At 40.3% G+C, this 12,604-nt stretch overlaps 1 protein-coding gene across 1 annotated transcript in view; it reads left to right on the top strand.

The window, feature by feature from the left end:
* The first annotated feature begins 1,857 nt into the window (after window positions 1-1,857).
* Window positions 1,858-12,604, top strand: part of LOC119650302 (HIV Tat-specific factor 1 homolog) — a 471,609-nt gene continuing 460,862 nt past the window's right edge. The window contains exon 1 of the mRNA XM_038052942.1: window positions 1,858-1,987. The gene's annotated coding sequence lies outside the window, so the exon portion shown is untranslated. The remainder of the gene's footprint in view (window positions 1,988-12,604) is intronic.

Raw genomic sequence — 12,604 nt, 5'->3', positions numbered from 1 at the left:
AGTTGCAAAATCGTCGTAACGTACGGAATAGTTTTTGTAAGCTAAAATAGGCTCTGTTGGCAGCCAATAACCGTGTGCGGACTTCTTCGGTATAGCTGTGATTTTCCACCCAAAATAGGAGAAATTATCAACGGTTTGAAGGGTGTATTTCCCTACTATATAATCTTTTCCATTTACATTAGCACCATGGATAATTCCAAAGCCAGGTTAAACAAGTCGAAAGCCAGAAGCTCTATTTACTATATAAGAATATTTGAACGTATATTAACCCTATTTGCATCTAGTTCGTAATGCTTGCTATGCTTACTATGTCAGAGTATTCACTTTAGCATGATATCGAGATTCAATCTTGCAATAAATGCACGAAAGAGACAACTTTAACTTATTATAACTTTGTTAGTAGTTAGTTCTATCAAACTTCATACTCTATGGTATAGCCTATATTCCAGCAAAACTTGATGATTCTAGGATAAACTTAAGTCCGTGAAAGATATTATCAGCTTTCCATTCCCCTCTCGTATCCATATCAATAATCAGGCTTTGAAAAGTACTAATGGAGACCTTTCATTTAATCTCACTTGAGAATATTCGGTAAAAAAAAATTACACCCCCTTTTGCATGTATAAAGGAGCCTGTTAAATTCAACGTAGAACGATGTTACTTCGCATGCAAGGGGATTTAAAGCTGCCACATTTTCATCAAATTTCGTATCAATTAGAGTAACCGTTTCTGAGAAAATGCTTGTGACAGTCGGACAAACAGACAAACAGTAAACCAATTTGAATAAGTTTTTGTTTTACACAAACCCTAAAAAGGTTCATGATCGACCAACCCCTTGTCTTAGACGGTTGTTGATTGCGAAATGTCTGCAGAAAGATCACTCTGCTTTTATCTGAACTATCAAATCTGTCAAGGTCATCCCATTCAGTCTTATTAATTTTGCTGGAATATCGTATTCCCTCATCGCGGTGTACACTTTTACTCTGACTATGCTATGCATCGGTGGTTTTGAAATCGATGAATCGACTCGAAGGTGGTGCGACTGATGGCCATATTCCAATATCGCTTGCCACAGAGAGAAAATTTGATTGATTTGTCTTGAATGAAGCTTCTTTAGTGTGGGCCAATGATGTTTTGGTCGTATGCAGATAGCGTAGCAAGATAGTAGAGAATAGATGGTAGTTAGCAACGTGATATTCCCTTTTATTTGTGGGACCTTGAGCATAAGTTGATGAACCGCTTGGAGTAGTTGGTCACCTTCAGTTTCGCTATAATCTCATCCGCCTTCGGCGACATACTATTCTTAAATCAGCGGATTGCATTTGCCCGTCGCCGTCGTCAATTGGCGAAACATCCAACTTGCTGATATTTTGGTTGCTCATCAAAATACTCAACCCAGAATAAGCATCGAGGGGCATACGGTGTCACTCCCCTGTATTCTTCCTGATGTAATAGACTATGGCTTTAAAGTTGTGACATCAACCATATATTGTGGCAGGGTGTCGTTTAGCTGCATTACAGCTCCCATTTTGTACAAAGAGCGTGCATTCCAGTAGAAAATGCACAAATCATGTGCCCGTTTTCGTTTCCGCCCTTATTATGTAATGTTATGTAAAATACATATTGTCAGAGATACGCCCGGAGAACTAAGTCAACATCATACCCGAACTAAAACTAAATCCCGAACTAATTCTACTGAGGGATGTTTGAATATCCTTCAACTGACAGAAATCCGGTTTCTTTTTAGATTTTCTACAAGATTAGAAGTTTTCAGTACCAGAATAAAGACAGCTGGAGTATGATTTGTTCCTAACTTCAATTTATTGCGAATGTCAATAGTGACACTCGGCGGTTTTTGTTGACGGTTGTCAGCAGTTTTTGACATCCCGCGGTTTGTGTTTGAAATATTGTCGGTCGTAAACGTTTCGGCGTGTTTCTGAAAGTATCGCGATTTAATTCTGAGCTGAATGCTTACAATTCAGTTAAGGTATGGATGAACGTTCATATTAGAGAAAATTTAATCATAGTTTTATCATTAGGTTATAATGGCCGTAATTTTAATGGTTTTGTGTTGTTACCTTGAAGGTGTCATATTCTTTTCTAGCAAAGTTATATTCAATTATATTATATTGAAAACGGGAAAAGCCTCTCTCCATTACTCTTGTCCAACTTCAAAAAATATGTATCGTTTTCAACAGGTGACAATGCGGGGTCTCGGGGAGAATGTTCCTCCCGAAACCACCCAATTGGAAGTACATATTTTTGGATATCTAAATAAAAAGAAAAGCTCCTGTACCAATGCCAACGTTTATTCAGAGAAATTAATCTCCCTTCATTCGAGAACAAATCTTCGGATATTGGTTCAAATGTTCCAATCATTTCCTCGAACATTGCAAGCAAGAAACGTTGCTGATTCCTCGGAAATATTTGGATTATTTTTGCCCCTAAGATCCCTTTTAACATTGGTTTAGTCCCGTTTAGGAATTTTGGTTGATGCTCCAATACCGATGTTGCTAATTCTTACAGATTCAGAAGTGTTCTACACAAATGCATTTGAACTGTTGTAGAATCCAAAACAGCAAAGTTGCTAGTAATGTGTAAGACACGTTTGCATTCTTGTTTCTTTTCTATCTATAGTTTCAATTCGAGCGATTTTTGTGATCCGGCTGTCATGGACCTCTGTGAAACCTCACATGCTGCGTGAAAGCTAAAAAATATATACAATATGGCGAGAATATTGATGAGCACTGGGTTCCTATAAGACTACTATTTCCACTTATACGAAAATCCATCATAGAACACCTCAGTCACATTGAGAATGAACAAGCTGGCTTCTGTTCTGAATCGTCCTGTATCGGCTAAGATAACACTCTTGACCGCAGCGTATCGAGTTTGTATCCACCCACCATGTGCTCGTCATTGTTTTGAGAAGATTTTCGACAACATCAGCCATGTTTTTACGTAAGATGGGCCATCCTAGAGAAGCAAACAGTCGTTCTCAGAGCGAGGGTGCCAAATCCGGTGACTTTTTTCATGGGCCGGACGACGTGGGGTTCAATGGATCATAAGTTTCCTGAAACGGCTCGGCATGATGATGGTGATGTTTGCCCTCGCCCGTTCAGGAATTGTTTCAGGTTTGTTGTTCTGGCCAGCCTTTTGGTGGTTTCCTATCGACTTCGATGTCCAGGCCAATCTTGGCAAGTGAATCCTCGTTAGCTCGAATTACATGCCCATACCATCGAAGATGCTCCTCTCGCGATTTTTCCATGGTCGGTGCAACTCCATTGTGAACATGACGTGTTGCGGAACTGGTTCAATGAAACATCTTCATCTCCATTATCGCGAGACGCCATTTATTGATTTTTATAGTCGCCCAGCACTTAGAATCATAGAGGGGAGGGGGGATTTTACATTTGAGATGTTCGTTGATACGTCGATCACAAAGCACACCAGTTGTGGAACGTCACTTCATCCCGGTAGCGCTAATACAAACAATTTCACAGCGCAGTTCTCCATTTGCTGATAACATTGATACGAGATACTTAAATCGTCCACTTCTGGGTAGGTCACTGCCACTGACAGTGAGTGTCTGTTACATGGGGATAGATCGACAAAAATTCTGTTTTATTTAGGTTCAATCTGAAACCGTGTTGCATGAAGCAATTCCATTTTTGGACAAGTTGCTCGAAATCATTTTAAGGTTTTGTGTAAACACAAAACCTTATTAAAATCGGTTTACTGTCTGTCTGTCCGTCACACGCATTTTTCTCGGAGACGGTTATAGCGATTGACATCAAATTTGGTAGAAAGGTGGGAACTGTGAACGCTCACGCATGCAGTGAATTACATCCTTTTACATCGAATTTAAGGGGGGGGGGGTCCCCATATATGCAAAAGGGGGGTGTAAAATTTTTTTTCATCAAATATAGTCATGTGGGGTATCAAATGAAAGGTCTCGATTAGTACTTTTCAAAGCCGATCTTAGTTTTGACATTCGTTGGAAGGGTGGGGAGCGCGGGGGGTTGAAAGTGATCACTTCTTTAAAGGGGCCATTCTCAGAAACTACCAAACCGAAAAATCTGAAAAAAATCAAGAGGCTGCCACTATATGGTGCCTGGGCTCCGAAATACACATATTTCGGACGTGGTATGGCAATTGAATCCAGCGCGTGCGTCCTTCTGGCGCTAGATATTGTTGTAGAGCATACCAGATAAGTTCGTGTATTGCGTCAGTAGTTCCGCAGTTTTTGACAAACCCGGTTTGATTTACGGTTATTTGAATAATGTTGCGAATACGCAAATTTTGGCGTTTTATGAGAATAATTTGTGTTTTACTGTTCCCACTATAAAATGTCGGAAGATGACACAATCGTTTGATGCACGATGTATTTACAGACGCGATACAAGGTCATAAGTGTGAGAAAAATCGACAATATGCTCCCCACCGTCATTGCCCTAAACCCTTGGCATCTGCTGCGGTCTATCTTTTCACTCATGTGATCATTAAGGTCGTCTCCAATGATGATGTAGTCATCAGCGGGTACGTTACATGTTTTTGTATCGAGAGGTTGCCAGAAGGCATCTTTCTCGGCATCAGGTCGACCTGTCTGTGGTGCGTATGATGTGAAGAAGTGAATAGTGCGATCAACTGATATAAGGATAGTCCTCGTCAACCCGTCATCAAATGGACGCATTTTCTTACCCGACTTGTCGCATGATCATTCCATTTTTGAACAAGTTGTTCTTTCTGTAGTTGTTTCCTAATGACGGCCCCTACCTTTTTTAGAGTTCTCATCACTTTTAATATTTACTTATAAATTTATCTTTATATTCATTATCATTGACTTCGAAATGAAGCATTGCTATTGACTCTTGGGGGTATGCGCGTTAAGCGCGCCTTTATCATACAGGGCCTGTTCTAACTTGCTTTGCATAGAGCAACATGGAACCAATATTTGGACTAGTATGCCGCGGTCGTATGTTTACACTATCATTGCTCGCCAATATTTGATGGCTGGTTTGGAGATGATGATCTGATTCGTAATCCTATGATGAGAACGGTTTCCGTCCCAGATTTTAGAGCACTAATTCCTTTGTATGAATATGATTCGACATCCTCGATGTTACCATAATGTCCAAAACATGTATGGGTCTATAGGAAGATGGCTCACCTGAAAATTTACCAGCTTCGCTTGCTTCCATGATAAAAATATCCCGTAGGGTGACAGAAGCTGTCGCAAATATTGATTCCACCGTCATATATGGCACCACGAAAGCTTGTCGGTGATTATAAATTTTTCGATAGTCCGGCTATCTGATGAAGTTCTAACTATTTTAAATAAAATGTCTAGTCACCGTAACAGAAATGGACTTGACGGCGTCCCTGAAGCACTGGCCCTTGCAGCCATTGCAATTTTTGCAAAGTTATTACTTCCATTATTCTGCATATCCTGGCAAACGGAGATCGTAGATACTCTGGTATTCCTCTGATTTTGCGACGTCAGGTCTTTACTTTTTCCGCAACTAGGACAATCAGAAAGACTCTCTAAAACCGGATTTAAACATTCCTTCTTATCCAAGTCGCCTAAATTTTGCAAAATGAGTATTTTGTTTGCTGCGGGGGTGGGGGAGGGGCATATTAAATAGATTTAAAATGGAGAATTTCTTTTTAAAGTTCAACCTTTTAAAGAAGGACCCGAAAAAACTTATGCACACCCAGTTTAAGTTATTTTAAAATTCATCAAAGGACACCTGCAGTTTCTTCTAGGCAGGGTCCCATTCTACATTCTACGACCCAAACGAAATTTGATGGACATATCGGAACTATGAAATCCCACACACACGATGAGTGACATAAATTTAGGTGATATTTAATGAGGGGCTCCCCATACATGCAAAACGGGGGTATACAATTTTTTTGTATTGGATATAGTCATGCGGGGTATCAAATGAAGGGTGTTGATTAGTACTGCCAAGTTTCATGAGAATCCTGCTATTAGTGTCAAAGTTGCTGACGTCATAATTAACAAGAATAATTGACATTCAAGTGAATTCTTAAAATTTCAGTCACACAAATGCACTTCTCCCCAGTCCTTTTATCTTTTGCTGCTATTAGGTGAGCCCTTTTTAAGGTTCTGCTTATAAGACAAAACCTCATTAAAATCGGTTCAATGTCTGTCTATCCGTCTGTCCATTTAATATGAAAAGTGCTATTTTTCCCGAAAAATTCCACCATTTTGTAAATAAAAAACTCCCGAAATAAAAAATGGTAAAACTCACCGCTGCGTGTACACCAAGTTTGAAGCGAGCCGGTCAAGGAGTTTTAAAATGGGAGTGAACCCGGACTTTAAAATAGTGGTTTTGAGAAAAACGCGTTTGAAATTTTAGAAGCTTAGAGCTACATTTTTTAGGAGTGGAAACTAACCACTCGATAACTTTGCTCGGATCGACTTGAAATTTTGGGAATATATCCCTGAAATAACTGTAAGAAAAAAAAAACAAAATATTATAGATTTTTTGAAAGTGCAAACCTCGTCAAGGCTTTCTCACACCAACCCGACATTCCAGCCACCCTTCTGGAAAATGCCTTTGGCCCATGATCTCTATTCGACCTGAAGGAAAATTGGTTGATGGTCACTGTGAGTGTAGTACCCCCTAACTATTAGATCATTCTTCTTGTTAATGTAATACATATGTCAGATTGACTATTGAGTCTGAGCCTCGAGAGCCCCTTTTTTAGGTTTTGTGTAAAACAAAACCTTATTAAAATCGATTCAATGTCTGTCTGTCTGTCACACGCATTTTTCTCCAAAACGGCTAAACCGATCCGAACGAAATTTGGTGGACAGATGGGAGCTATGAAATCCCACGCAAACAGCGAGTGGCATAAATTTAGGTGGAGTTTAAAGGGGGGCTCCCCATACATGGAAAGGGGGGATTCAAAAATTTTTTCCACCGGATAGAGTTGTGTAGGGTATCAAATGAAAGGTCTCGATTTGTACTTTCCGAAACTGATATTAGTTTTGGCGTAGATTGCAAAGCGCGTGAGTATGAGTAAGGAGTCAAAATGTACGCACTTGAAGTGAGACAGGACTCATTTTCGGAAACTACCCAACCTAAAAATCCGAAAAAAATCAGGGTGGTGCGCCTACATGAAATCTAGGCCTCAAAATATGTCCCATTCCGATATCTGTTCAAATAAACTTACTAATAGTATATTACTACTTTTTAGAAATTTACTGAAAAACCCCCCCTTAAATTCATCCTAGGACTTCCGAATTTTGTACCTGCATAGAGGACAATATTTTGTATATATGTGCTAAATTTCATGGAAATCAGGCAATTAACGCCAAAGTTATAGCAATTCAAACTTAGCAATTTCGCGCGAGTTTACTGCTTCCAAAGCCATGCAAATCAGATGCTGAAGTCATAATTACCCGGAATAATTGACATTCGCGTGAAATATTTAAGTCGAATTTATGAAGAATCTATTTATCTGCAGCCCTTTTTAAGGTTTTGTGTAAAACACTTATGTGAAATCTAATCTTCGAGAGATGTCCCATTCCGGTATTTGCTCAAATAAATTTACTAATAGTATATTATCACCTTTTAGAAATTGACTAAACAACTCCCCTTAAGTTCATTGTAGGTGTACCGGCATAGAGGACAGTCTCGTGCATACACATGCCAATTTCCATGAAAATCTAACCATTAATGGGAAAGTTATAACAGTTCAAACTTATCAATTTCGTGCTAATTAACAGCATTCTAAGCCATACAAATAAGATGCTGACGTCATAATTAACGAGAATAATTGACATTCGAGTGAAATATTAAAATTCCATTCAAGAAGAATCTAAATCTCCCTAGCCCTTTTTAAGGTTTTGTGTGAAACAAAACCTTATTATCAGGTTGTCCACAAAGTTTTCGCACAAATCAAAGACAGAATTCAGCAGATAAGTTTATAAAAACCTTTAATTATTTAATCTAATATATAATTGCCTCCATTAGATACGACTTCCCTCCATCTATCGGGCAACTTCAAAATCCCCCCTCTATAAAACTCTTCCCCCTTCCCCTCAAAGTACGTGCGAAGTGCACTTTGGAGGTCAGCTTCAGAAGTCATTTTTTTACCATCCAGAAAATGTTGGAGGGACCTGAACAAATGGTAATCAGAAGGAGCAAGGTCGGGACTATACGCACGATGACTCAAAACTTCCCAGCCAAGCTCACTCAATTTTCGCTGAGTAGTTAAAGATGTATGCGGCCGGGCGTTATCATGATGAAAGACAATATTTCGCCTGTTGACCAATGCTGGTCGTTTCGAACGTAGCTGGGTGTTTAAGCTGTCGAGCTGCTCGCAGTACTTATCGGCGGTAATGGTCTCGTTTGGTCCCAAAAGCTCGTAGTGTATGGGGCCACGAACGTCCCACCATATACTGAGCATTCGCTTCTGCTGATGAATAGACGGCTTTGCTACCGATGGACCCGGTTGATCTCGATGAGTGTAGGCTCGTTTCTTCGCTACGTTTTCGTACACAATCCATTTCTCATCGCCAGTTACCAATCGATTCAAAAAAGGGTCGTTTTCGTTCCGTAAAAGGTTAGCGGAGCAAATTCTCACTCTATCGGCCAGATTTCGCTCAGTCAGTTCGTGCGGTACCCACTTTGTGCTCTTCAAAACATATCCAAGACGCGTAATGGCTACTGCTACTCCTGATTTTGATACACCGAGATCCTCTGCAAGCACACGTGTCGAAAGAAAAGGATTCGCTTCCAGTTTGTTGCGCAGGATATCGTCGTCAATCGTATAGGGTCTTCCTGAGCGAGGTTCATCTTCAAGTGTCAGGTCTCCGCTGTAGAATTTTTCGAACCAATCGTAAACTGTCCTGCGCTTTACCTTTCCTTCACCGAATACCTTCGACAAATTTTCAATCGCCTTCGGCACCTTCGTCCCCATTTGAAACTCGTACAAAATGCAATGACGAAAATGTACTTTGTCGAATTCCATGTTTATCCTTGAATATCCTTCACAACACTGATCCTTCAAGGATAATTTACCATGCATTTTATAGTTAGGACTCTGACCTTTCCATTGGGATATCACATGTTGTACCTGCTGTTTTGGTTTGTCTGCTAATTGCTTTTTAATTGTCACATTAATATTTGTGCGAAAACTTTGTGGACAACCTGATAGAATCGAGACGGTGTCTGTCTGTCCGTCTGTCTGTCTGTCTGTCTGTCACACCCGATTTATTCGGAAACGGCTAGACCGATTATCACGAAAATTGGTGAGAGTATGTAATCTGGTGTTCCCTTTACATGCAGTAAGTGGCGCCATCTTGTGTCAAGTCTAAGGGGGGGCTCCCCATACATGTGAATGGAGGGTGCAAATTTTTTTTTCACAGAATGTAGCCATGTGGGGTATCAAATGAAAGGTCTCAATTAGTACTTTTCGAAACTGGTTCAATATTTGATTTTGGGTGAAACATAGGGGAGTGAGGGCTCAAAATATGACCCCCAAAAAGTGTAACAGGTCTCTCAGAATCTATCCAACCGAAAAATCTGAAAAAAATCACAGTGATCTCTACGAAATCTAGGCCTCAAAATATATCCGGTTCCGATATCTGCACAAATAAAGTTAATAATAGTATATTTCCACATTTTAGAAATTTACCCGGCACCCCCCCTTATGTTCATCCCAGAAGTACAAAATTCAGCATGCATATAATGAAAAACATAGTGCACAGTTTGGTCAAGTTTGAAGAAAATCCAATTATTACTAACAAAGTTATAGGAAGTAAAACTTTACCATATTTTGTGAATTTCGTGCACTCTACAACCCGCATGACGTCATCATCACATATCATTTCGTCAATACCACAACGAAATGAGTTGTTATGGATGGGGTCGCTAAGAATTATTTTGTTTTAGTTTTTTAATCATTTGTATGTGAATATCAATTACTCCAACCAGACATGTGTGTATGTAGGTATATAGTATATGCGTGCTAATGAACTCTGTGGGTAGTACCTAATTCAGATAAATATAAGAAGTAAATTGGAAATATGGGTACGATCAATTGATATACGTGCATATATGTGTACAGTATTCGGAAATAGGCAGTTTGTTTGTTTAGGGTGAGCGTAATGTGCACGTATGTCTCGTAGTTTGGAAAAATATAAAGGATTATGTTGGATTTGTAGCTATATACGGATAGAGAAATGTGCGTTGAAATTTCTTACATAAGATGAACACAAAACCTTTATACCCGAAGTGCGAGCTTCCGGTATTGCGACTTGTTTATATTTGATGTTGGTTAAATTGTTCGCATTTGCTAATAATATTAAACTCAGAGTGTGAAGCGTATGAGGTTGACTATTTCAATACAGTGCTTTCCATCAAATGATTTATTTAAATTACTTTCAAAAAAATAGAGGCCAATAGAATTTTTAAATATGTGACTCACATCTTCTTTTTCTTCAGCCTTCATTTCACAAGCGGGGTCGGCTCGTCGTGATCGGTTTCGTCATTTTATTTTATCAAATGCCTGATCAGGATGTAATCGCGAGACCTTTAAATCCCCATCCTGTGTATCATGCGACCATTGTTTTGGCCGGCTTTTTGGTTGCTTACCATTGACTTCGATGTTCTGACCAATACTGGTTGTTGAATTCTCGTTAGCGTGAATTACGTGACCACACCATCGAAAGCGCCTTTCTTACAGTTTTTCCACGATCGGTGCAAACCCATATCGATCGCGGATATTCTCATTTCAGACGTGATCAAAACGTGTCACGCCACCAGTGCAATGCAACATCTACTTCCCCATTACCGCAAGACCCCGTTCATTGTCCTTTATAGTCAACACTCAAACTATAGAGAGCGGCAGACGGACGACATTGCAGTAAATTTTAGATTTGGGACGTGCGCTCATACGTCGATCACAAAGAACACCAGTTGGGGAATGCCACTTCATCCAGGTGGCGTTAATACTTGAAACAATTTCATTACGCAGTTCTCCATTGGCTGGTAGCATTGACTCGAGATATTTAAATCGCTCAATTCTTTCAATGGCAGTAATCTGCCCCTCCAGATATTTAAATCGCTGAGTTCTGGCAATGGCGGTAACCTGCCCAGAAGTGAGCGATTTAAATATCTCGGGTCAATGCTATAAGCCAATGGAGAACTACGTTATGCTCCTCACATAGGGAAATACAAAACCTTTTATACCTGAAGCGTCAAGCTTCCGGTTTCCCGACTTGTTTCATGTTCCAGGCAATAAAATCATAGACTATGACTTTGAATTTTCAATCTTGAGCATCCAAATCAAATGGAAATCAGTTTGGCATTCCTTAAATATGTGGACTTCTACGTTTCCTACACTTTTGAAGATTTTGAATGAAACAAAACCTTATTAAAATGGATTCAATGTTTGTTTCCCTGTCTGTTTGTTATTTTTTGAGAAGGTGGAAATCTTCAAAAGACACTGGTTTGTACACGACAGTGTGTGCCCTGTGAAATCAACATAAGCTCACTCTAGTCGCTTTCTTTCTCTACGTGACGTATGTGAGCACACTTTCCTAGTCTCCTCTGCCTCTTGCATTTTGCTCTAGATAAATCCGATCATGGAGTTGATCGCTTTCCAATCGTCCCCTCTCTTCTAGGTTCTCGGGCAGTGGAAGAATATTTGCTCTGGATCCTCTGTGATCCAGTCGGGACAATCGGCGGGGTATCTAGTTTATACTTGAACGGAGACTGACGATACCCTCCATGCCCCATCAGAAACTGGGTAAGATTGTTATGGATCTCACTGTGCTGTTTCTCCAACCACTTCCTAATGGTACGGATCAGTCTGTGTGTCCATCATCCTTTCGACGAGCGTTCACATATATCCAGGACGTACTTGCAGTAGACGCTTTGTCGCAGACATACTGCACGTGGTGCTTATAACTGAGGTTCGCGTCTATCATAACCTGCAAGTATTGGATCTTGGAAGTGGTAATATGATTGCTAATTCGAATACTGGTATAATTTCTTCTTTTCTCCTTCAATGTCAGACCAGAACTCTTTAGCCAAGTTTCAACAGCCCGATTGCCCCGCATAAGTATAACTCATAATGTTCAAGATGCTCTGCAACCACAAGCAGTGCTATGTCGTCGGCGTAATCCACCACCGTGGCTTCCTCCGGAACCTGATCCTTGGCTTTACTATCGCTTATTCTACCGCAGATCTCCAGCAACTCCTCTCAGAGCTGTCAGTGCCCCTCTATGATTTTCAATAAGAGGGTAGGGCATGTGTTCTGCGGACGTGAGCGCCCTCTCAATCGTCATGATGTTATAGACGTTCCCTTACGGGTTTACGTCGACCTCTGAGCAGAGTTCCTTAAAACATTTTCTCTAGGCCCTATGGATGGTCAGAGCGTTCTGTGAGCTTCCTTATAAGCATGCTTGTTTTGTCCTGATCGATCCTATCTACCGCCCTTTGGGCCGCTTCTCTGGCTCAGTGGCAGACTGATTGAAAGCTGGCCAAATCACTATTCTACTAGCAGTTGGGCCTCCTAGGTGCTGACGCGTCACATGCCTTGCCAATGCATGTGTCAATGA

This window comes from Hermetia illucens, chromosome 2 (genome assembly GCF_905115235.1).
Source record: "Hermetia illucens chromosome 2, iHerIll2.2.curated.20191125, whole genome shotgun sequence".
Lineage (NCBI taxonomy): Eukaryota > Metazoa > Arthropoda > Insecta > Diptera > Stratiomyidae > Hermetia > Hermetia illucens.
Note: the sequence above shows the minus strand (reverse complement) of the source record. Positions and strands in the feature narration are given on the sequence as shown.